Genomic DNA, 26,530 nt, shown 5'->3' on the forward strand with positions numbered 1-26,530 from the left:
GGAGACTCCGCTTGGAGTAACCCTTGCTTGATGTGTTTTTAAAAGAAGCCAAGATGAACAGAGCTGGGATCAGGAAAGACTTTGCTACCTACCCCGGTGTCATCCTGGGGACGGATAAGAATGGCGTATTTTTGAATGTGCTTGATGCAAATCAAAACATCCTGTTTGCAACTAGGGCCCAAGTGCTGCCACTGATGGGGTGGGTGTCTGTGTGGCCCAATTTTTGGAAAAAAAGGGAGACTCCGCTTGGAGTAACCCTTGCTTGATGTGTTTTTAAAAGAAGCCAAGATGAACAGAGCTGGGATCAGCAAAGACTTTGCTACCTACCCCGGTGTCATCCTGGGGACGGATAAGAATGGCGTATTTTTGAATGTGCTTGATGCAAATCAAAACATCCTGTTTGCAACTAGGGCCCAAGTGCTGCCACTGATGGGGTGGGTGTCTGTGTGGCCCAATTTTTGGAAAAAAAGGGAGACTCCGCTTGGAGTAACCCTTGCTTGATGTGTTTTTAAAAGAAGCCAAGATGAACAGAGCTGGGATCAGCAAAGACTTTGCTACCTACCCCGGTGTCATCCTGGGGACGGATAAGAATGGCGTATTTTTGAATGTGCTTGATGCAAATCAAAACATCCTGTTTGCAACTAGGGCCCAAGTGCTGCCACTGATGGGGTGGGTGTCTGTGTGGCCCAATTTTTGGAAAAAAAGGGAGACTCCGCTTGGAGTAACCCTTGCTTGATGTGTTTTTAAAAGAAGCCAAGATGAACAGAGCTGGGATCAGCAAAGACTTTGCTACCTACCCCGGTGTCATCCTGGGGACGGATAAGAATGGCGTATTTTTGAATGTGCTTGATGCAAATCAAAACATCCTGTTTGCAACTAGGGCCCAAGTGCTGCCACTGATGGGGTGGGTGTCTGTGTGGCCCAATTTTTGGAAAAAAAGGGAGACTCCGCTTGGAGTCACCTTGCGGTGTTTTACATGATTTTAGAAGGGCGTGCCATGCCTATATCTGTGTGTCCTCCTCTTTTTCCTTGTCCAGCTGTTTTGTTTTCGCATGAGTATATGTCCTTGTCACTTTCCAATGTGTTTGAGTTGTTTGTCACCTTTAGGACACCTTTGAGGGTGTTTTCTAGGTGTTTTTCTGTGTTTGTGATTGCCTGCCATTGTTTCCTATGCAGTTCGAGTTCGGTTCGTCGAACGTTCGACGAACCGAACTCGAACGGGAGGTCCGTTCGGCGAACCAACCTCGAGCCGAACCGCGACCGGTTCGCTCATCTCTAGAAAGCAGTGAACATTTATGAAGGGAAATGCACGGCCTTAGAAATACTATGAGTGACTCAGAAGCAGTATTATAGCTGGGCGGAGACTGGTAAGTATAAAACGCTTGCTCCAATCCCCTTATTTCTTCCATCACTATTTTTAAGCAAGTAATGTAGATACCCATAGACTTATATGGGAACCAACATCCAACAAGATATCCGGGGCCGAAATTGGGTTTTCTTAAACCCTTTTTGGACATGCCGATCCCAGGTATCTGCAGGTCCACCCATGACTAGTGAGCGACTGTGTGAACCCCTATTGTACATCGTCCAACTAATATATGGGTAATATGTGATAAGAAAATAGATGAATACAGTCAGCAATATATCAGGTATGTATATACAGTGACTTCCAAAAGTATTCGGCCCCCTTGAATTTTTCAACCTTTTCCCACATTTCAGGCTTCAAACATAAAGATAAAAATTTTAATGTTATGGTGACACACACACAGGAACACAACCGGCAGGTCCGTGATACTGTTGTGGAGAAGTTTAAAGCTGGATTTGGTTGCAAAAAGATTTCCAAAACTTTAAACATTCCAAGGAGCACTGTGCAAGCGATCATATTGAAATGAAAGGAGTATCATACCACTGCAAATCTACCAAGACATGGCTGTCCATCTATATATAAGAATAAGGCTGCACATCAAACTTAGATAATGGTATAATGCCTCAAGCATATGGAAAAATATTGGAATATACAATGAAAAATGCTACTTGCTAATTTGAACATGTGAATAATGAATTGCATACCTGCTATGAATATTAGGAAAAAGGAGATATTTAGCAATCGCATTGATCAATGTAACTGAGCCCCAAGGCCTCGTCAAGGCATATCTCTATATTGGGGTCCCTATCTCTGTGACCCTAACTGTGTGTCATCTCATTGCAATTAAAAACTGCTATGGGTGGAGAGGGGTAACTAAGGACTTTCTTATATAGGAGATGGAAAAAACATGGCCGAAAGGGGCGGAGCTGTGTTCACATTCAGAAAAAAAACTACATATAACTGAATAGGATAACTGAAGTGAGCACTAATATATATATATGAGTGCAAGCCAAAAATACATACTATATATAAGAATAAGGCTGCACATCAAACTTAGATAATGGTATAATGCCTCAAGCATATGGAAAAATATTGGAATATACAATGAAAAATGCTACTTGCTAATTTGAACATGTGAATAATGAATTGCATACCTGCTATGAATATTAGGAAAAAGGAGATATTTAGCAATCGCATTGATCAATGTAACTGAGCCCCAAGGCCTCGTCAAGGCATATCTCTATATTGGGGTCCCTAGCTCTGTGACCCTAACTGTGTGTCATCTCATTGCAATTAAAAACTGCTATGGGTGGAGAGGGGTAACTAAGGACTTTCTTATATAGGAGATGGAAAAAACATGGCCGAAAGGGGCGGAGCTGTGTTCACATTCAGAAAAAAAACTACATATAACTGAATAGGATAACTGAAGTGAGCACTAATATATATATATGAGTGCAAGCCAAAAATACATACTATATATAAGAATAAGGCTGCACATCAAACTTAGATAATGGTATAATGCCTCAAGCATATGGAAAAATATTGGAATATACAATGAAAAATGCTACTTGCTAATTTGAACATGTGAATAATGAATTGCATACCTGCTATGAATATTAGGAAAAAGGAGATATTTAGCAATCGCATTGATCAATGTAACTGAGCCCCAAGGCCTCGTCAAGTCATATCTCTATATTGGGGTCCCTAGCTCTGTGACCCTAACTGTGTGTCATCTCATTGCAATTAAAAACTGCTATGGGTGGAGAGGGGTAACTAAGGACTTTCTTATATAGGAGATGGAAAAAACATGGCCGAAAGGGGCGGAGCTGTGTTCACATTCAGAAAAAAAACTACATATAACTGAATAGGATAACTGAAGTGAGCACTAATATATATATATGAGTGCAAGCCAAAAATACATACTATATATAAGAATAAGGCTGCACATCAAACTTAGATAATGGTATAATGCCTCAAGCATATGGAAAAATATTGGAATATACAATGAAAAATGCTACTTGCTAATTTGAACATGTGAATAATGAATTGCATACCTGCTATGAATATTAGGAAAAAGGAGATATTTAGCAATCGCATTGATCAATGTAACTGAGCTCCAAGGCCTCGTCAAGGCATATCTTTATATTGGGGTCCCTAGCTCTGTGACCCTAACTGTGTGTCATCTCATTGCAATTAAAAACTGCTATGGGTGGAGAGGGGTAACTAAGGACTTTCTTATATAGGAGATGGAAAAAACATGGCCGAAAGGGGCGGAGCTGTGTTCACATTCAGAAAAAAAACTACATATAACTGAATAGGATAACTGAAGTGAGCACTAATATATATATATGAGTGCAAGCCAAAAATACATACTATATATAAGAATAAGGCTGCACATCAAACTTAGATAATGGTATAATGCCTCAAGCATATGGAAAAATATTGGAATATACAATGAAAAATGCTACTTGCTAATTTGAACATGTGAATAATGAATTGCATACCTGCTATGAATATTAGGAAAAAGGAGATATTTAGCAATCGCATTGATCAATGTAACTGAGCCCCAAGGCCTCGTCAAGGCATATCTCTATATTGGGGTCCCTAGCTCTGTGACCCTAACTGTGTGTCATCTCATTGCAATTAAAAACTGCTATGGGTGGAGAGGGGTAACTAAGGACTTTCTTATATAGGAGATGGAAAAAACATGGCCGAAAGGGGCGGAGCTGTGTTCACATTCAGAAAAAAAACTACATATAACTGAATAGGATAACTGAAGTGAGCACTAATATATATATATGAGTGCAAGCCAAAAATACATACTATATATAAGAATAAGGCTGCACATCAAACTTAGATAATGGTATAATGCCTCAAGCATATGGAAAAATATTGGAATATACAATGAAAAATGCTACTTGCTAATTTGAACATGGGGATAATGAATTGCATACCTGCTATGAATATTAGGAAAAAGCATAGCAGTTTTTAATTGCAATGAGATGACACACAGTTAGGGTCACAGAGCTAGGGACCTCAATATAGAGATATGCCTTGACGAGGCCTTGGGGCTCAGTTACATTGATCAATGCGATTGCTAAATATCTCCTTTTTCCTAATATTCATAGCAGGTATGCAATTCATTATTCACATGTTCAAATTAGCAAGTAGCATTTTTCATTGTATATTCCAATATTTTTCCATATGCTTGAGGCATTATACCATTATCTAAGTTTGATGTGCAGCCTTATTCTTATATATAGTATGTATTTTTGGCTTGCACTCATATATATATATTAGTGCTCACTTCAGTTATCCTATTCAGTTATATGTAGTTTTTTTTCTGAATGTGAACACAGCTCCGCCCCTTTCGGCCATGTTTTTTCCATCTCCTATATAAGAAAGTCCTTAGTTACCCCTCTCCACCCATAGCAGTTTTTAATTGCAATGAGATGACACACAGTTAGGGTCACAGAGCTAGGGACCCCAATATAGAGATATGCCTTGACGAGGCCTTGGGGCTCAGTTACATTGATCAATGCGATTGCTAAATATCTCCTTTTTCCTAATATTCATAGCAGGTATGCAATTCATTATTCACATGTTCAAATTAGCAAGTAGCATTTTTCATTGTATATTCCAATATTTTTCCATATGCTTGAGGCATTATACCATTATCTAAGTTTGATGTGCAGCTTTATTCTTATATATAGTATGTATTTTTGGCTTGCACTCATATATATATATTAGTGCTCACTTCAGTTATCCTATTCAGTTATATGTAGTTTTTTTTCTGAATGTGAACACAGCTCCGCCCCTTTCGGCCATGTTTTTTCCATCTCCTATATAAGAAAGTCCTTAGTTACCCCTCTCCACCCATAGCAGTTTTTAATTGCAATGAGATGACACACAGTTAGGGTCACAGAGCTAGGGACCCCAATATAGAGATATGCCTTGACAAGGCCTTGGGGCTCAGTTACATTGATCAATGTGATTGCTAAATATCTCCTTTTTCCTAATATTCATAGCAGGTATGCAATTCATTATTCACATGTTCAAATTAGCAAGTAGCATTTTTCATTGTATATTCCAATATTTTTCCATATGCTTGAGGCATTATACCATTATCTAAGTTTGATGTGCAGCCTTATTCTTATATATAGTATGTATTTTTGGCTTGCACTCATATATATATATTAGTGCTCACTTCAGTTATCCTATTCAGTTATATGTAGTTTTTTTTCTGAATGTGAACACAGCTCCGCCCCTTTCGGCCATGTTTTTTCCATCTCCTATATAAGAAAGTCCTTAGTTACCCCTCTCCACCCATAGCAGTTTTTAATTGCAATGAGATGACACACAGTTAGGGTCACAGAGCTAGGGACCCCAATATAGAGATATGCCTTGACGAGGCCTTGGGGCTCAGTTACATTGATCAATGCGATTGCTAAATATCTCCTTTTTCCTAATATTCATAGCAGGTATGCAATTCATTATTCACATGTTCAAATTAGCAAGTAGCATTTTTCATTGTATATTCCAATATTTTTCCATATGCTTGAGGCATTATACCATTATCTAAGTTTGATGTGCAGCCTTATTCTTATATATAGTATGTATTTTTGGCTTGCACTCATATATATATATATTAGTGCTCACTTCATTTATGGCTGTCCATCTAAACTTTCATCTCAAACAAGGAGAAGACTGATCAGAGATACAGCCAAGAGGCCCCTGATCACTCTGGATGAACTGCAGAGATCTACAGCTGAGGTGGGAGAGTCTGTCCATAGGACAACAATCAGTCGTACACTGCAAAAATCTGGCCTTTATGGAAGAGTGGCAAGGAGAAAGCCATTTCTCAAAGATATCTATAAAAAGTGTAATTTAAAGTTTGCCACAAGCCACCTGGGAGACACACCAAACATGTGGAAGAAGGTGCTCTGGTCAGATGAAACCAAAATCAAACTTTTTGGGCACAATGCCAAACGATGTTTCGCGTAAAAGCAACACAGCTCATTACCCTGAACACACCATCCCCACTGTCAAGCATTGTGGTGGTAGCATCATGGTTTGGGCCTGCTTTGCTTCAGCAGTGACAGGCAAGATTGTTAAAATTGATGGGAAGATGGATGAAGCCAAATACAGGACCATTCTTATTCTTGAAGAAAACCTTTTGGAGTCTGCAAAAGACCTGAGACTGGGACGGAGATTTGTCTTTGGCTAAGACCCCACTTTGCGTTCTCCTACTTGCAGTTCTAAACGCACGTTTTGGGCTTAATTGATTTGACCAAAGTTGCCTTTTTCAGAAATTTTGTGCTGAAAACGCATGCGTATTTACCACATTTTAGATGCTTTTCCAACGCTTTTTACTTGCTTTTTCACCTGCGTTTTGACAGATGCGTTTTGAACATTAAGACACTGCTAATCATTATTTTAATGTCCAATACGCATGTTTTCTGCACATAAAAAGCAGGTAAAACACAGGAATTTGAAGAAATCTTGGTTTTTGCCATTTCTCATTGACTGCAATGTTAGCAAAACGCACCCAAAATGGCAAAAACAACTGACATGCTGCTTCTTTGAACGCATTGTTTTTGCCACAAAATATGCAAATTAAACACAGCGTTTTAAAACGCAAAGTGCGGTCTAGAAATCCCCATTTTCCATAGACTTTGCTGTAAAATCAAAACGCATGCCTTTTGGCATGAAAAAGGTGCTTCTCAAAATGGACCTAAAAAGCACCTGAAACGCAGGTAGAAACACAAAGTGTGGTCTTAGCCTTTCAACAAGACAATGATCCAAAACATAAAGCAAAATCTACAATAGAATGGTACACAAATAATCGTATGCAGATATTAGAATGGCCAAGTCAAAGTGCAGACCTGAATCCAATCGAGGATCTGTGGAAAGAGCTGAAAACTGCTGTTCACAAATGCACTGTGTGTGTGTGTGTGTGTGTGTGTGTGTGTGATATAGTGCCTTGCGAAAGTATTCGGCCACCTTGAATTTTTCAACATTTTCCCACATTTCAGGCTTCAAACATAAAGATAAAAAATTTAATGTTATGGTGAAAAATCAACAACAAGTGGGACACAATTGTGAAGTTGAACAAAATTTATTGCTTATTTTAAACTTTTGTAAAAAGGACTAAACTGAAAATTGTGGTGTGCAATATTACCCCCCTTTACTTTCAGTGCAGCAAACTCACTCCAGAAGTTCATTGAAGATCTCTGAATGATTCAATGTTGTCCTAAATGACTGATGATGATAAATATAAGCCTCTTGTGTGTAACCAAGTCTCCGTATAAATGCACCTGCTCTGTGATAGTCTCAGTGTTCTGTTTTAAGCACAGAGAGCATCATGAAGATGGAACACAACAAGCAGGTCAGTGACACTGTTGTGGGGACATTTAAAGCCGGATTTGGTTACAAAAAGATTTCCTCAACTTTAAACATTCCAAGAAGCACTGTGCAAGCGATCATATTGAAATGGAAAGAGTATAATACCACTGCAAATTTTCCAAGACCCAGCTGTCCCTCAAATATTTCATGTCAAACAAGGAGAAGACAAGAGGCTCTCGATAACTCTGGATGAACTCCAGAGATCTACAGCTGAGGTGGGAGAGACTATCAATAAGACACACATCAGTCGTACACTGCACAAATCTGGCCTTTATGGAAGAGTGGCAAGAAGAAAGCCATTTCTCAAAGATATCCATAAAAATCTTTTAGACCTTTACTGGCCAGTCACGCTGTGGAGTAGTTGGATGCATGTGATGGAGCATTGTCCTGCATGAAAATCATGTTTTTCTTGACTTCTTCCTGTACCACTGCTTGAAGAAGTTGTCTTCCAGAAACTGGCAGTAGGCCTGGGAGTTGAGCTTCACTTCCATCCTCAACACGAAAAGGTCCCACAAGTTCATCTTTGATGATACCACCTCCACCTTTCTAGCACCTGAGTCGGAGTGGAGCTCTCTGCTCTTTACTGATCCAGCCTCTGGCACATCCATCTGGCCCATCAAGAGTCACTCTCATTGCATCAGTCTATAAAACATTTGAAAAATCAGTCTTAAGATATTTCTTGGCCCAGTCTTGACGTTTTATCTTAGGTTTCTTGCTGAAATGTGGTAGTTTTTCAGCCTTCCTACCTTGGCCATGTCCCTTTTTTGCCCAACACGCTTCTTGCGACCCTGTTGGCTATTTGCCATGAAACACTTGATTGTTCAGTGATCACGCTTCAAAAAAGTTTGGCAATTTCAAGACTGCTGCATCCCTCTGCAAGACATCTCACAATTTTGGACTTTTCAGTGCCCGTCAAATCTCTCTTCTGACCCATTTTGCCAAAGGAAAGGAAGTTGCCTAATAATTAAGCACACGTTATATAAAGTGTTGATGTCATTACACCCCACCCCTCCTCATTACAGAGATGCACAACACCTGATCTACTTAATTGGTAGTTGGCTCTCAAGCCTACACAGCTTGGAGTAGGACAACATGTATCAAAATTATCATGTGATCAAAATACTCATTTGCCTAATAATTCTGCAGACTCTGTATATATATATATATATATATACACACACACACACGTATATATGAAGGTTTTGACTGCAGAAAATCTTGATAAATTTCCTAATAAACATAACGCACAGTAAATCACAACTGTATAATAAATAAATTAAAAATAACATACTCCTCCACTAGACACCGAACAAGCTTTTCACCAATGCCTTGTCAATGCTTTTTTTATTTTTTTTACAGGTAAAGCATTTAACAATTTGGCCATGAAAGTCAAAACTTCAACTTGCCAGCATGATCAATGTACATTGATATTACACTGGATTTTCTGACACAATCTCATTTTAGAGAAACAATCAAATAAGCTCATAAATGTCAAATTACTACTGACACATCACTTTTATGATTGAAATACCACCTTTGCATGAGCACTGTTATAGTGAAATTGCCTTGAGCTCCTGTGGCGACTTAGTTATCTCTTGTGCTTTGTATGTTGTTGCAATAAATAGACTTCAGAAGTAATAATACTTTCTAAGGTGTTACCTGCAGGCATGATTAAAAAAGAGACAACCTTGCGACTGCGACATGATTGGAGTATAATGCAGAGTGTAAACTATTCTACTTTGCTTATGTTATATTTAAATGATTACTATAATTTGTTCCATTCTGCTGAATATCACACTTTCATTTATTTTTCTAGAATAAAAGTGACAAAATAAAGCAGAGAAATGTAATGAAACAACAGCTTGGCATCGAATTCCGTTCTCTCCAGTAAAAACTGTTTTAATGGGAGCCCATTATATAGCTGACATAATTATACTATTCTAATTACCTGAGAACTTTGCAGCAACTTTAGTTTTGCACCCCATCTGATCCCTGAATCTTTGTTACATATACGAATTAGGAACTGAGCTATTCTGTTACATCATCTCCCGCAGAAGTAAATGTAAGAAACATAGTGCAGCCATACTCCAGTAGCCAGTGCTTGGGCACTGATATTCTCAGCTATTGATTTCTTAGATGGTATAACTAGTGAGGAGTGAGCATACTGCTCGTACAGGATCAAGCATCGGGGTGCTTGGCACGCCCAGTAATCGATTGAGAATCCTGGTGCTCGGGCGCCATGCTCGACTCCCCACCTCGCAAATCATTAAACATGCGCGGATTGCTTGCCAATCATGATAATGCCGTAGTCGTGTTGGCTACTGGCATTACTGTGATAGGCTGTCCATATAGCATAATTGGGTCTATATAAAAGACCTGGTGGGGCCATGCTTGGCGAGCTACCCCGGAAATAGTGTAGGGAGAGCTTCTGCTTGAGAAGGGATAGTGTAGTAGAGGAATAAAGGCATTGATTTTAGACTTGTAGTCTTGCTGATGCAATGTAAACAAATCTGTTATCTCCTATAATAATACCGCTCTTATCTGCATTTAGTATGGGTTAGCTGTTGGAGAAGGTATAGCGTATTAGAGGCATCTAAGCAGGGATTCTACCGTTACATGTTAACTCAAAAGTCCTTTTCAGGGCTATTCTATTCTTTATTTATACCACTCATAGCTGCAATTAGTGTAGAGAGCGCAGCTGGAGAAGGGTGACCGTATTAGAGACATATAGGCAGGGACTCTAACAGACCATGCTGCTGCTCGAAAAAAATCTATTCAATTCTCTAATAATAATTTGCTTAGCTGCAATTAGTATAGGGAGAGGTGGAGGAGAAGGGATAGTGTATTAGAGTAATCAAGCCAGTGATAATTGCCGTACATTCCTTTTTTGTCTTTGGCGCTAATCATTACTTTCTTCTGTTACGTTAAGCCAAAAGTCCTTTTCAGGGCTAATTCCAATCTATTTTATTATCTAATAATATTGCTCTTATCTGGATTTAGTGTAAGGCAAGCTGCTGGGAAAAGGATAGTGTATTAGAGGCATGTAGGCAGGAATTCTAGCCTTATAGACCTTGCTGCTTGACGTGCGCAGTTAAGAGGAATAGCAAGTGGTCATGCTGCCCCAGCTGCTCAGCAAAAGAGGGAGCAGGGTGGAAAAACACAACAACTGGCCCATAGCCAGTACTTTGGCTGCTAATGCCCACAGGACCGACGAGCTGAGCACACCAAAGCTAGCTCAAAAGAGCTACCTGGCATGGTATTTATTCAGGCAATGTTCTGATGAGAATAGACTGGTATTTTGCACCTTATGCCAACCTAACCTGAAGCATGCATTAATGTTCTTAACCTGAGCACCACCTGCATCAAGAGAAATGGAGTACACACCTTACACACTTTAAAAACTAGGAAAGATCTGAGGCAACTCCTGTTACATCTTCTGCTGTGGTCTCGGCCTCTCCCTCCCAAGCAACAGGGCCACCTGGCTCTCCAGAAGAAGAGGATGTGACAGTAGCACCACCAGTAGTGTCACCAAGCATCTCCGCACCATCAGTGGCAAGGTCCACATAACCTCCAATTCATGGACCAGTAAGCATGGGCAAGGATGTTATATCTCCTTGACTGCACACTGGGTAAATGTAGAGGCAGCTGGGCCTGAGGCATTAGGCATTCTTGCCCATGTCCTATCACCACCAAGGATTGCTGGGTGTTTCTCTGTCCTTGTTGTCTCCTCCTCCTACTGTGTGCTTCTTCCACCACATTCTCATCTAGTCAGCATAAGACCCACACCATCAATTTCAGCATAACCCTGGGGAAATGATAGCAGGCTGTTCTGAAACTCTTCTATTTGGGGGAAAAATCGCACACAGCACACCACGCAGAAGCTGTGGACAAGGATCAAATAATAGACCAATGAGAGGCTGGTGCCGCTGAACCTCACACCTGCCAGGTGGTGTGCAATAATGGGCAAAATCTCATTTCTGATTTGGGCTTAGCCAGTTTGATGTGACTCACCCGCTCCAGGGCCTTAGGTGACTAAGTGTCGGGCCGGACTAGTCCGGGGTAGTCAGCGGTAGCGGGGCCCGACTCTGTGACCATGGTGGAGTCAATTAATGTGGCGGTATGGGGCTAGATGGTAATAAAGTTTATAAAAGATTCGTGATGCCACCTGTGGCATTTTGCGGCTATGAGGCCACGGCTGCTGGACGGGACCTCCGGGGCTGGTGTTGTGGCAGCTGAGGTGTTTCTTGCTCCCCACAGGTGGAGCGGGTACCCCGGGGAAACCGTTTGTAAAGTCAATGGTGGTTGTTGATGAGGTGCAGGACAAAGCAGACGACATGGGGCTTGGAGTTAAGATGTTTTTACTCACTGTTGGTTCTAACACTGCAGCTGATCAGTTACCCCGTGATGTGCCAGGATTCACTGTCGTGGGCCTCCGCCGATCCCAAATAGTTCAAGGGTCAGTACCGGTGCACCCCTCAATGTATCCTTCCCTGGTCGTCTCACTAGTGCCGACCTTCACTAGACTGTCCTGCGCCTCCGCCACCGAGCCTGTCCAAAGTGTGGCTGACCTCAGTCCTTTTATTGCTCCCCCTTGCAGGTGATGTTGTGGCCTCGAGTGCCTGAAGCAACCTCCCGGGCTGTCGGATTGCTAAAGGAAATGTCTTTCTTCTTTAGCCTGGGGTCCGTCCCCGTTATTGCGACCAAATTCATTCACTCCGGTGTTCTTGGTGGAACAAGTCCACGGAGGTCTCCCACACATCGGTGGCACCCTGGAATCCCTTCAGTCGGTGTCACCTGAGCCTAGCAAGACCCCAGGATCTTCACCTAAAACCTCCTTTTGGCTAGACTCCTCACTGACTAGATCTTCCTGTCAACTGTCACTTCTCTGACAGACTGCCTGACTGAACTCCCCCAAACTGGTCCCAACCAGTTCTCCTCAACTGTTTACTTTTTAAACCTAGCTCTGCCCACTTCTACTGACCCACTGACTCCTCCCACACTCCCTCTTGCCAGGCTCTACCCCTTCAGGCCAGTGAATGGGACTTAAGGCTCCATAACCAGGTATACTGGTCGCTGCTTCTCAGCATTAATGGTGTACCGGCCTTAAACCCTGACCCAGTGTGTGACCTAACAATTGGTGTGTGCAGGTTTTATCTGTGAACTGGTAGATGACCCCCTTCTTACCCAGGATGGGATACCACACCTCTGGCAGAGGTGCAGTACCTCTGTGGCGACGAAAGCCACAGGGGCGCCACAGATGCACTTCCCTTGCCTGGCACATGTGTTGAATTTGGTGTTGCAAAGGTTCCTGAAAAACAACCCTGAAATATCAGATCTGGAAAAAAGACCATTCTTAACATTGTCAGGCTAGTTGTCCACACATGGATTGGAGAGTAGGTTCCTGAACCAAGAACAGCCAGGTACACAATTGTCCTGCCATCTGCCCTGGCTGGGGACAGTTTTAGATGATGAGTATGAGGATGAGGAGGAGAAACCATGTTCACAGCGGGGTGGCACTCAAAGCAACTCAAGGGGAACCAATGGAGCATGACGGGGGATACAGAAGACACAGGTGATACTCATCCCACTGAGGACAGGTCGTCGTTGACCTTTGTCAAGCTGGAATACATGAGTGAATACATGCTGCTGTGCCTGTACAAAGAGTGCTGAGTTTCCAGGATTGTTACCATTGCCAGACACACTACTGACAGCATTCCCACCTGACAGAGCGGGCTTAGTAAAAGCACAAAGCATACAAGGAGGAAGGTATCAATGCAGCTGGGCTACCAACACCAGCTCCAAAGGGAGAGTTACCTAGCCAAAATGTGGAAAACCTTCCTTAGCATGCCTGAACATCCGTCACTACCATCTGATACAGTCTGTATTAGCAAGAAGCAGCATTTCAACAACATGGTGGAAGAGCAAGTGTCCATGTCCTGAGTGATAGCTCTGCCATATTTAACTTTTTCTCCAAATTGGACACATGGCCAAAGCTTGCCTTTTATGCCTTGGAGGTTTGAGAAGGGAGTGATTAGTATGCAATGGTATATGTGAATATGTGTTAAGAACAGCAGAGGATGTCATCACAGACCGATACATCCGCCTGTCCAAAGCCAACATGGGCAAGCTTATTTTCATTAAAATGAACCAGAAGTGGATCCCATAGGACTTGTCCGTACCTATCTGCCGCACCCAGCCATTATTATACTCCACTGCAATTTGTTAGTTCTATTTGTAATTTCTAATGTTTTAAATAAAAAAACAGTGTTGGCTACCTCATCCTCCGTTTCTTCCATCTACACCACTACTTTTACCTCCTCCACTTTAACATCCACCTCTTGGTTTACGATTATTATATTTGATTGTATATTATTTTATTTTACTTTTTATTTGATTTTTTATTTTTGTATTCTATATTATTTTAAGTCATTTCCTTATTCACATTTGTTTGCAGGGCAATTGTCCTACTAATAACTACTTTCATTCCTTCTATACCCCTGAAACACTTACTATGACCATTTTACAGCCCCAAAGTTCCGATCCCTATTGTTTTGGGTCAAGTTTGGATACCAAACCGAACATTTCACTACAGTTCAGCCAAACCTGGCAAACATGAAAGTCCACTTCTCAGCTCATCCCAACTTACAAATTCTGATGTAAATTGCTTAACGTGAACTAGAAATTAAAGAAGAATGCCCATTAACATTTTTATTGATTAAATGTGAGTATATCAGCATTTATCATAGTGTAACTTTGTTAATATAATTGACATGCCAGCCCCAGGACCGGGAGCACTCGGAACCAGGCCAGACTAGTCCTGGAATGTCAGCGGTGGCAGTGTCTATTAAATACTAAAGGGAATGATGATGGGAGTTATATTTACTATAAAATAAAGTTTGTGATGCCACCTGTGGTTTTGCGGCTATGTGGGCCACCGCTGCGCTACGTGTTCCCCGGGGCAGGTGGTGATGGCGCAGCTGAGGTGATCTTGCTCCTCACAGATGGAGCGGGACCCCGGGGTGACTGTTGGAATTATGAAAGTCTATGAGGGCAGGCTGTGACGCAGGAGGAATGGAGACGACACCAGGGCTTTGCAACAACAGTCTTTTACTCACTGTACTGGTTCAAGCTTGACAGCCATTTTAGTCCATCCCCAGTATGTTGGATCCCCACTGATGGGCATCCGTCGATCCCGAGTAAGTCCCAGGCCAGTACCGATTCTCCTTTGTTTGCCTTTCTTGGATGTCTTGTCTGCGCTGACCCTCTCCCGCCGTTCCTGCGCCTCCACACACAGTGACCTGAGCCAGGGGTCGTGGACCCTCAAAGGGAATTCTGCCTCCTTGGCTCCCTGATCCTCTGTGACCCCCTTCCAGCATATTCTTGTGCTGCTTGTGGCTCAAAGGTGCGTACAGCCACCCTGGCCTCCTGTGTTACTAGAAAGTCCTGAAGTCTCTTCCTAGCCTAGGGACCGGGACCCTGTTTGTGACCAAATTCCTCTACCGGGAGATGTTGCTTGTGGAAGAAGACTTTAGGGGAGTCTATCACCCCTCACCTAATTCTCTAGGATTCTCTCTTCAACGTCACCAGTGTTGAGGAAGACCCCCAGAGTCCGGACCCCTAGTCAGTCTCTCCCCGCTTCTGACTGACTCTATCAACAGTCAACTGTCAACCTTTCAAACTTAGCTCCACCCATTTTACCTCAGATACCTCACCACCAAGCTCCACCCCCAGGCTGGTTCCAGAGACAATGCACGGGGCTTAAGTGCCATAATCAGATTACTGGTCGCTAAGCATTAATGGGACCTGCCTCATCCCTGATCTAATGTGTGAGCTAACAATTGGGTGTCTGCAGGCTTTGGGTGCATGAACCAATAGATGGCCTCTTTCTTACCCAGGATGGGGCACCACACCTTTGGCTGAGGTGCAGTACCTCTGTGGCGACGGTAGCCTCAGGGGTGCCACATAATCACTTACCGTTGCTCTCTTCGGTGTCCAATGCCAGTCTTTTGCTCTTCATAGTGATGTCACCGCAAATGAGAAGAGCCAACTCATTTTACAGTCTATGCATAAGTATAATAAAAATCCAATGGAGCCTCCTTTGATGGTATACAGACTTACATTATAAAAGTAACTTCTGGGTTACACAGAGCACAGTGTAACCCAGAGAGACTGCACAGGGGTGATATCACTAACAGGAGAAGAACAGCACTGAAAACCGGTAGGTGAGTGTATTAATATAACACTACATTATAACATATACACATATTTAATCAAAGTTAGTAACAGAGCATTAAACAGATACCAAGTTGCTGAGGTGCATTTTACATACTCACCTGGTGGTGCTGTCAGACCACAGCACTTGTAGGGATTATCGACAATACTCCAGCTGCTGCTGCTCCACTGGTTGGCAAAACAAACATCGTGGATATACTTCAAAAGAGGGATGCGGGTGTGCTGCACTGCTGGTGATGAAATTCCAGAAAGCAGATCTATAAGAATCAATTGCAGTTTATTCTCGATGTGTTTCCAAATCAAACATACCTCTTCCTTGGGAGCAATCAGAAAAAAATGTTATATATCTTGTTAGAGAAACATACCAATTTCCCAACTACCAGTCACTTATTTTCTCCTTACTGATCATTCACTTTCGATAAAACTGCTCAAATCTGTCCATAGTTTAGACTTTACTGAGGGATCAAATTACACCTGCTGGCTGTAGAAGTATATGGAGAAGGGAGGAGGTAAGGAAGAAGAGGCAGCAGATAGGCTTGAACTTGCCCACAGGGGAGCAGGAGAATCCTCTGGAGGGCCCCTTTGCAGTAAAATGTCACTTACCCTCCTCCCCCCCCCTCAAAATAATCAGTAATTGTTATAATATACTTACCTCACTATGTACAGACAAAGGAAGCATCTCATCATTCAATGTACAAACTGCTTAGAGGCATTGAGATAGCATACAGACTGTGATTGTAATATTTGCATGTAGTTGATCCACATGCCCCAGAGTAAAGGCCACTTTACATGCAACGAGATGTCGTTGGGGTCACGGAATTCATGATGCACATCCGGCCTCGTTAGCGATGTCGTTGCATGTGACACGTACGAGCGACCGCTAACATCGTTCATTTCCCAAATGTTGTTGCTGGTTCAGGACGCAGGTTGTTGGTTGTTCCTGAAGCAGCACACATCGCTATGTGACACCCCAGGAACAACGAACAACACCGTACCTGTGTCCCCCGGCAACGAGGTGGTCGTGACTTTCCAGCGGATGCTCTCCGCCCCTCAGCTTCTATTGGTCTCCTGCCGTGTGACATCGCTGTGACACCGCACGAACCGCCCCCTTAGAAAAGAGGCTGTTCACTGGCCACAGTGACGTCGCCAGGCAGGTAAGTCCATGTGACGGGAACTAGTGATTTTGTATGCCACGGGCAGCGATTTACCCGTGACACACAAGTGACAGGGGCTGGTGCGATCATCAGCGACATCGCTAGCGATGTCGCTGCGTGTAAAGTGGCCTTTTATATTACTGGAGAGCCCCTGCTGCCCCAGTCTGATACTGGCTGTAGATTCTAGTGTTTAGAGCATGCAGAATGGAAAACATTAAAATAAAGTCGGACACAAGTGGTAAATCAGTCAGTTTTTCTGTTTGTACCCACACATGACTGGTTATCGCAAAAAAAATCACTTGAAAGTGCAGTTACACTTTTAAGTTACAAGTAATATTCTAGCTCAGTTTGCTTCTTCTATGTACATTTCCCTCTATAACCAATTTAAGTGGTTTGGATTTGGGACATTATAACATGGTATAAGAAGATCTCTAAAAAAATTGAATACAAGCAAAATTAATATCTAGCACATGGATGTAAAAGTGTGCAAAAGATTTGATTTGATTTTTTAACACTTTTGACAGGAATAATAGAAAGAAAAAAAAAGAATTGAACAGGCAAAATAGTGGTATTTTTACACTGTATGTATATTTTTAAAGGAAAAAGTAATCCCTGAACCATAGTTTCTTCGATCTTCCTTTGCATTTCGTATTCAAAAACAATTTACAACTATTTTCCCAAAGTCTATAAGTAACAAATATACCTTACATACCCTTTCTCTTCTGTTTGGTTGCTGGATAAGATTGAACAGGTGCTAGCAGTCAACACTGAATGCACATTATTCACCATTGCATACTAATCACTCCCTTCTCAAACCTCTTGATAGAAGACAATGTGTGCATTACAGTGGAGCTTGAAAGTTTGTGAACCCTTGCGAATTTTTCATATTTCTGCATAAATTTGGCTTAAAACTACATCAGACTTTTATACAAGTTGTAAAAGTAGATAAACAAAACCAAGTAGATCAAATGAGTTAAAAAAAAAGATTCTGTCATTTTTAAATACTGTATGTGAGTGGAAAAACTATGTAACACTTTAGTATTATCAGATCTGAAGATGAACTAAAGGCGGCAATACACGCTACAATTTATCTGACCATATGTCGTCGGGGTCACGGTTTCCGTGACGCACATCCAGCATCGTTAGCGATGTCATTGCATGTGACACCTACGTGCAACTCCAAACAATCGCAAATAGGTTGAAAATCGTTGATCGTTGACACGTCGTTCAGTTTCAAAATATTGTTCGTTGTTTAGATCGCAGCAGACATATTGGTATGTTTGACACCCTGCCAAGGACGAACAACATCCAAATTACCGCCTTGGTCAAACAATATATCGCTGCTCGGTGTTGCGTCGTTTGTGAGATGTGTACGTGTGATCGCTACTAAACGACCTATGTGCGATCTCGGCAAATCATAACTACGATCTATGCGTGTCACATCGCTACTGAGATCGTCAGATAAATCGTAGTGTGTAAAGGCCCCTTTACACACTGAGACTTTCTAGCGATTCCACCAGCGATCCCAACGTAGCCCGGATCGCTGCAAAGTCTCTGGTGAGTCACTGGTGAGCTGTCAAACAGGCATACCTGGCCAACGATGCAGCAGCGATACGGACCTGCAGAACAACCTAGCTGGTCATTGGGGACGTGTTAAAGCAGCTATTTGAAAGGGAAGTCACTAACAAAGTCGTTGTAACGGTGTCAAACACACCAATGCATGCTGCACAGCGGGAAACAAAGGACCAAATAATGGTCCTGAAAGATCTGTAGCGATCAGCAACCTCACAGCGGGGGCCAGGTCGCTGATGTGTTTCACACACTGCAATGTCACTGGGGAGGTCGCTATTACGTCACAAAATCGTTGACGTTACAGCAATGTCGTTAGCGATGTTGCAGTGTGTAAAAGGGCCTTAACGGGGCCTTTAAGGCCCCTTTACATACTGAAACTTTCTAGCGATCCCACCAGCGATCCCAACCTGGCCAGGATCGCTACAAAGTCTCTGGTGAGCTGTCAAACAGGCAAACCTGGCTAACAACGCAACAGCGATCCGGACCTGCAGAACGACCTCGCTAGTCATTGGGGACGTTGTAAAGCAGCTTTTTGAAAGGGAAGTCGCTAACGAAGTCGCTGTAAAGTCCCCTTTACACACTAAAACTTTGCTGCACAGCGGGAAACAAAGGACCAAAGAATGGTCCTGAACGATTTGTAGCGATCACAACTTCACAGCAGGGGCCAGGTCGCTGATGTGTTTCACACACTGCAATGTCGCTGGGGAGGTCGCTATTACGTCACAAAACTGGTGACGTTACAGCGATGTCGTTTGCGATGTTGCAGTGTGTAAAGCCACCTTTACAGTCTGGTGTTTTCAACCAATCAAGAGGCAATCAGGTGTAACCTGTTTTGTTTAAAACACATGGACCTATAAAAGGCTGTTCTTCACAACATGTTTGAAGAAGTGTATCATTGCACAAACAAAGGAGAATTCTAAGGACCTCCAATGAAGAGTTATTGATGCTTATCAGATTAAAAAAGGTTAAAAGGCTATCTCTTAAGAGTTTGTATTTTACTAATCCACTTAGACAAATTACATACAAATAGAGCAAATTTAAGACCAGTATCACCCTCCTCCAGAGTGGTTGATCAACAAATATCACTCCAAGAATAAGGTATATAAGGGTATGTGCGCACGTGTGCGCTCTGCACCGCACCGAAAATGTGCGCTTCAGAGCACAGCTGAAAAGCTGCGTTCTGAAGCGCATGGTGCCGGCAGATTCGTGCGCTCTGCATGCTGCCTCTCCCTATAGACAGCATGCAGAACGCACGAAAGAAGTGACATGTCACTTCTTAGAACGCAGCGATTCGGCAAGCAGCCGAATTGCTACGTTCTAACATGCCACATGCGCACGGCTCCTGCACAATCTCCATAGACTGTGCAGGGGACGCAGTACGCATGCAGTTACGCTGCAGTACAGAACGCAGCGTAACTGCATGTAATACGCACACGTGCGCACATACCCTAATAGTCTGAGAGGTAACAAAGGAATCCAAGGTAAGATTTAAGTAACTAAAGGCTTCTCTCACATTAGCTAATGTTAATGCTAATGAGAAAGCCACTGCTCTCTGAATATTTCTGCTCATTTAACCTTACTAAGTACTATCTGGAAAAGCCAGAAGGCTATTGGAACATTTTTTTGTGGATGGATGAGACCAAAATAAAGCTTTTAGTTTAACCCCAGAATGATTGAGCCTCAATTTTCAAATTTTATCGCGTCCGTTTATAAGGGAATAAATCTGAAATGCTTAAACTTATCACAGTGATTCTGAGATTTTTTTGTGCCATGTTGTACTTCATGGTAATGGTAAATTTGGTTTGATACTATTTGCTTTAATTTATGAAATGATTGAAACCTTGGCAAAAAAAATTGAAAATGTCACAATTTTAATATTTTGAATTTCTATTCACCTAAATCAGATATTTATACCTTATAAAATAATAAATAACATTTGTCACAAGTCTACTTTACATTAACACCATTTTTGAAGCATAATTTTTGTTAGTAAGTTAAAAGAGTTAAAAAGTTAAGAGCAATTTCTCATTTTTCCAAGAACATTTACATAATCAATCTTTTTAGACACCACATAAAATTTGAAGTGACATTGAAAGACCTAAGTGACAGAAAATACACAAAAGTGACAACATTTTAAAAAATGCACCACCCACCTGCTCATAACCACATTGAAGAAGTTTATTAACCCTTCAGGTGCTTTATAGGAATTAAAGCAATGTGGACAGAAAAAAATGAACCTTTTACTTTTTTCCATAAAAACGTTGCTTTAGCCCCAAAGTTTGCATTTTCCCAAACGTAACATGAGAAAATGGACCATAAAGTTTGTTGTGTAATTTCTTCTGAGTATGCTGAAACCTCATGTGGTGGGCAAATACTGTTTGGGCACATGGCAGGATTTAGACGAAAAGAAACACCATTTGACTTTTGGAATACAAAACATTGTTTAGGATAGAAAGCAGACACTCTAGTGTTTCTAAGCTGTGGAAACCCCCACAAGTGACCCCATTTTGGAAACTACAGCCCTCAAAGAATGTAGATGTGTGTACCACGCTTTAAACTTGCAGGTGTGTTACAGAATTTTTAAATGTTGACCTGTGAAAATAAAAATCACACTTTTCCTACAAAAATGTTGCTTTAGCCTCCAATTTTTTTCTTTTCAGAAGGGTAACAGGAAAATATTGAAACTTACAATTTGTTGTGCAATTTCTCCTGAGTTTGCCTATGGCTGGGTCTAACAGGCCACCATACCTGGCACACCACAAGGTCATTGTTTGATCTCTAGGTGCCATGACCACCATCGGATCCCTGTGATTTCATCATTTTGGTGCTGCTGGGGGTCAGAGAGAGAGCCCCCTCTCACTGACAACCTGCTTAATGCCGCAATTGTGATCGATCACAGCATCTGGAGGGTAATCAGCCAAGGGTAGTGCTGACACTAGCCCTTGCTGTAAATACAGAAGCTTGGCTGTCAGATAAAGCAAGCTCCAGCTGTTATCGTGTGGATAAGTACTGATATATTCAGCACCTCCTGTCGATCACATGCTTTGATCAGTCTATCAAACTTAACATCACAGTGATCAGAGACGGGGACAAGCTGTCCATGACTGCTGCCAAAATAGAGCTGCCACTGTGTGTTTTCACATAGTGACAGTTAACGAACATGATGGACATAGCATGTCATAATGTGGGCACTGACACCTGCTTTTGACGTGCTATGTCAGTCATGTGGTGTTAAAGGGTTAAACAATAGAGATGAGCGAACCGGTCCCGGTTCGGCTCGAGGTCGGTTCGCCGAACGGAGCTCCCGTTCGAGTTCGGCTCGTCGAACGTTCGACGAACCGAACTCGAACTGCATAGGAAACAATGGCAGGCAATCACAAACACAGAAAAACACCTAGAAAACACCCTCAAAGGTGTCCAAAAGGTGACAAACAACTCACAACACATGGGAAAGTGACAAGGACATATACTCATGTGAAAACAAAAGAGCTGGACAAGGAAAAAGAGGAGGACACACAGATATATGAGTATATGCAAGGAAACATCGATTCCATTATTGTGCAACTTGAGCCCTGCTAATTTTAGGCTTCCAATCTGGATAAATTGCCTGAGCTCGCCACGTACGCCTTGGGGATCTTGTCATGTCCTGCAGCCAGCGTTCTCTCGGAACCTGTCTTCAGTGCTGCTGGTGGTCTGCTGGCAGATAAGCACACGCGTCTGTCCACTGACAATGTGGACATGGCTCTCAGAGGACTTTTCTTCCCCTGGGTCAGCCAGGGGACGGGAAAGGCACGCGTATTTTTGAGAGTGCTTCATGCAAAGCATCTTTTTCTTTTTCAAAAGGGGGCTCAACCGATGCCAGTCAAGTGGGGTGTGTGTGGCCCAGTTAGTGGCAACAAAGGAGACTGTGGTTGGAGTCCCCTCGCTGTGTCTCTAAAAGAACCAAGATGAACAAGTCATGGCTCTCAGAGGACTTTTCTTCCCCTGGGTCAGCCAGGGGACGGGAAAGGCACGCGTATTTTTGAGAGTGCTTCATGCAAAGCATCTTTTTCTTTTTCAAAAGGGGGCTCAACCGATGCCAGTCAAGTGGGGTGTGTGTGGCCCAGTTAGTGGCAACGAAGGAGACTGTGGTTGGAGTCCCCTCGCTGTGTCTCTAAAAGAACCAAGATGAACAAGTCATGGCTCTCAGAGGACTTTTCTTCCCCTGGGTCAGCCAGGGGACGGGAAAGGCACGCGTATTTTTGAGAGTGCTTCATGCAAAGCATCTTTTTCTTTTTCAAAAGGGGGCTCAACCGATGCCAGTCAAGTGGGGTGTGTGTGGCCCAGTTAGTGGAAACGAGGGAGACTGTGGTTGGAGTCCCCTCGCTGTGTCTCTAAAAGAACCAAGATGAACAAGTCATGGCTCTCAGAGGACTTTTCTTCCCCTGGGTCAGCCAGGGGATGGGAAAGGCACGCGTAATTTTGAGAGTGCTTCATGCAAAGCATCTTTTTCTTTTTCAAAAGGGGGCTCAACCGATGCCAGTCAAGTGGGGTGTGTGTGGCCCAGTTAGTGGAAACGAGGGAGACTGTGGTTGGAGTCCCCTCGCTGTGTCTCTAAAAGAACCAAGATGAACAAGTCATGGCTCTCAGAGGACTTTTCTTCCCCTGGGTCAGCCAGGGGACGGGAAAGGCACGCGTATTTTTGAGAGTGCTTCATGCAAAGCATCTTTTTCTTTTTCAAAAGGGGGCTCAACCGATGCCAGTCAAGTGGGGTGTGTGTGGCCCAGTTAGTGGAAACAAGGGAGACTGTGGTTGGAGTCCCCTCGCTGTGTTTCTAAAAGACCCAAAATGAACAAATCATGGCTCTCAGAGGACTTTTCTTCCCCTGGGTCAGCCAGGGGACGGGAAAGGCACGCGTATTTTTGAGAGTGCTTCATGCAAAGCATCTTTTTCTTTTTCAAAAGGGGGCTCAACCGATGCCAGTCAAGTGGGGTGTGTGTGGCCCAGTTAGTGGAAACGAGGGAGACTGTGGTTGGAGTCCCCTCGCTGTGTTTCTAAAAGACCCAAAATGAACAAATCATGGCTCTCAGAGGACTTTTCTTCCCCTGGGTCAGCCAGGGGACGGGAAAGGCACGCGTATTTTTGAGAGTGCTTCATGCAAAGCATCTTTTTCTTTTTCAAAAGGGGGCTCAACCGATGCCAGTCAAGTGGGGTGTGTGTGGCCCAGTTAGTGGAAACGAGGGAGACTGTGGTTGGAGTCCCCTCGCTGTGTCTCTAAAAGAACCAAGATGAACAAGTCATGGCTCTCAGAGGACTTTTCTTCCCCTGGGTCAGCCAGGGGACGGGAAAGGCACGCGTATTTTTGAGAGTGCTTCATGCAAAGCATCTTTTTCTTTTTCAAAAGGGGGCTCAACCTATGCCAGTCAAGTGGGGTGTGTGTGGCCCAGTTAGTGGAAACGAGGGAGACTGTGGTTGGAGTCCCCTCGCTGTGTTATACATGCTTTTAGAAGGGCATGACATGGCTTGGAGGTTGACTTTCATCATCTGCAAACTGTTGGCTACCAAAATGCTGCCTTTCCAACAAATGTGGTTATAGACAATGAGGAACATACTGATGAAGATGAGACGCAGATACCCGATTGGGATGACAACTTAAATATTCGGTCAGGGCAAGAAGAGGCTCTGTCTGAGGGGGAGGGGAGTGCAAACACAACAATTGATGATGAAGTCCTAGATCCCACCTACTGTCAACCCACAGTCAGACACTCGAGGAGGTCAACAGAGGCGGTGGAGGAGGATGCAACCGACGTCGAAGTAACCTTGCGCCTTCCTGGACACAGTCGGAGCACTGGTAGCACGTCTACAACTGCATCCTCAGCCAACACTCTGCCTCTGAGCATTATTCGGGGTGGATCAACAGGTCGCATGGCCTCTAAGCCTTGCCTAGCCTGGTCCTTTTTTGACATAAAAAAAGATTGCCCTAATCATGTGATCTGTAACATTTGGCATGGTTATCTTAGTAGAGGTCAAAACCTCAGCAGTTTGACAACTTCTTCCATGAATCGTCACATGAATAAATATCATATGGCCTGGTGGGAAGCTCACCGTGCTGCAATGCGGCCTAGCGGAGCCAACCATCCACCGCCTGCCCCTTCCAGTGCATCCGCGCGCTCGTCATCTTCTAGGACTGTGGGGACAGCTGTCACACCTGTTTTTCCACCCACAACTTCCACCACTGTAACCGCAACAGGCAGTTTGCTTGGTAGGTCGTCAGTTGGTTTGGAAGGGGAAACAAGTGATTGTGTACAGCTCTCTCAAACATCGATAGCACCAACGTTGGATGAAGGCAACATCATGTCTCCGCCTGCACTTTCCTCACAAACCTGCATTTTTCCAGGGACACGCTACTCAACACCGTCTACACACAGCAGCCAGATCTCTGTCCCTCAGATGTGGTCAAATAAAAGGCCACTTCCTGCGACCCATGACAAAGCTAAGAGGTTGACTCTATCCCTCTGTAAGCTGTTGGCTACCGAAATGCTGCCTTTCCGCCTAGTGGACACACAGGATTTTAGAGACCTTATGTCTGTCGCTGTGCCCCAGTACCAGATGCCTAGTCGCCACTACTTCTCTAAGAAAGGTGTGCCCGCGCTACACCAGCATGTCACACACAACATCACCGCTTCCTTGAGAAACTCTGTGTGAACGGGTGCATTTCACCACCGATACTTGGACCAGTAAGCATGGACAGGGACGTTACATGTCGCTGACTGGCCACTGGGTAACTATGGTGATAGATGGTGAAGGGTCTGCTGCACAAGTCTTGCCGTCCACACGACTTGTGTGTCAATCCTCTGTCTGTCCAAGTTCCGCCACTGCTTCTGCATCCTCCACCTCATCTGGGTCCTCCACCTCCGCCCCAAGCCTGCCTGGTCAGGCCACCAGCGTTCTCACTGCACAGAAGGAATCACGCAACCCTCATTACTATGCTGGCAGCAGAGCGCAACGGCATCAGGCGGTCTTTAGCTTGACAGGTCTTTGGAATAAGAGTCACACAGCTGAGGAGTTGTGGTCAGCTCTGCGGTCCGAGTTTCATAAATGGTTGTCTCCACTCAACCTGCAGCCTGGTAAGGCCGTGTGCGACAATGCTGCAAACCTGGGTGCGGCACTTCGCCTGGGCAAGGTGACACACGTACCTTGTATGGCTCACGTGTTGAACCTTGTCGTCCAGCAATTTTTAACACACTATCCCGGCCTAGATGGCCTTCTGAACAGGGCACGAAAACTGTCTGCTCACTTCCGCCGTTCAAGCGCCGCAGCTGAGCGACTTGCATCGCTCCAGAAGTCTTTCGGCCTGCCGGTTCATCGCCTGAAATGCGATGTGGCGACACGCTGGAATTCAACTCTCCACATGTTACAGCGACTGTGGCAGCACCGCAGAGCCATGGTGCAATACGTCATGACGTATAGCCTGGGCCAACGAGATGCAGAGGTGGGGCAGATCACCCTGATGGAGTGATCTCAGATCAAGGACCTATGCACCCTTCTGCACAGTTTCGACATGGCGACGAATATGTTTAGCGCTGACAATGCCATTATCATCATGACGATTCCAGTCATTTACATGCTGGAGCACACGCTAAACACTATTCGGAGTCAGGGGGTGGGACAACAGGAAGGGGAGGAACTACAGGAGGATTCATATGCGCAAGACACAACAACATCACCAAGGTCCAGACGTTCATCATCACCAACGCGGCAGGCATGGGACAATGGGGGACAGGGATCAACAAGGGCGCATGGTAGCAGGAGAGATGTTGAG

Source organism: Anomaloglossus baeobatrachus, chromosome 6, assembly GCF_048569485.1.
Source record: "Anomaloglossus baeobatrachus isolate aAnoBae1 chromosome 6, aAnoBae1.hap1, whole genome shotgun sequence".
NCBI classification, from domain to species: Eukaryota; Metazoa; Chordata; class Amphibia; order Anura; family Aromobatidae; genus Anomaloglossus; species Anomaloglossus baeobatrachus.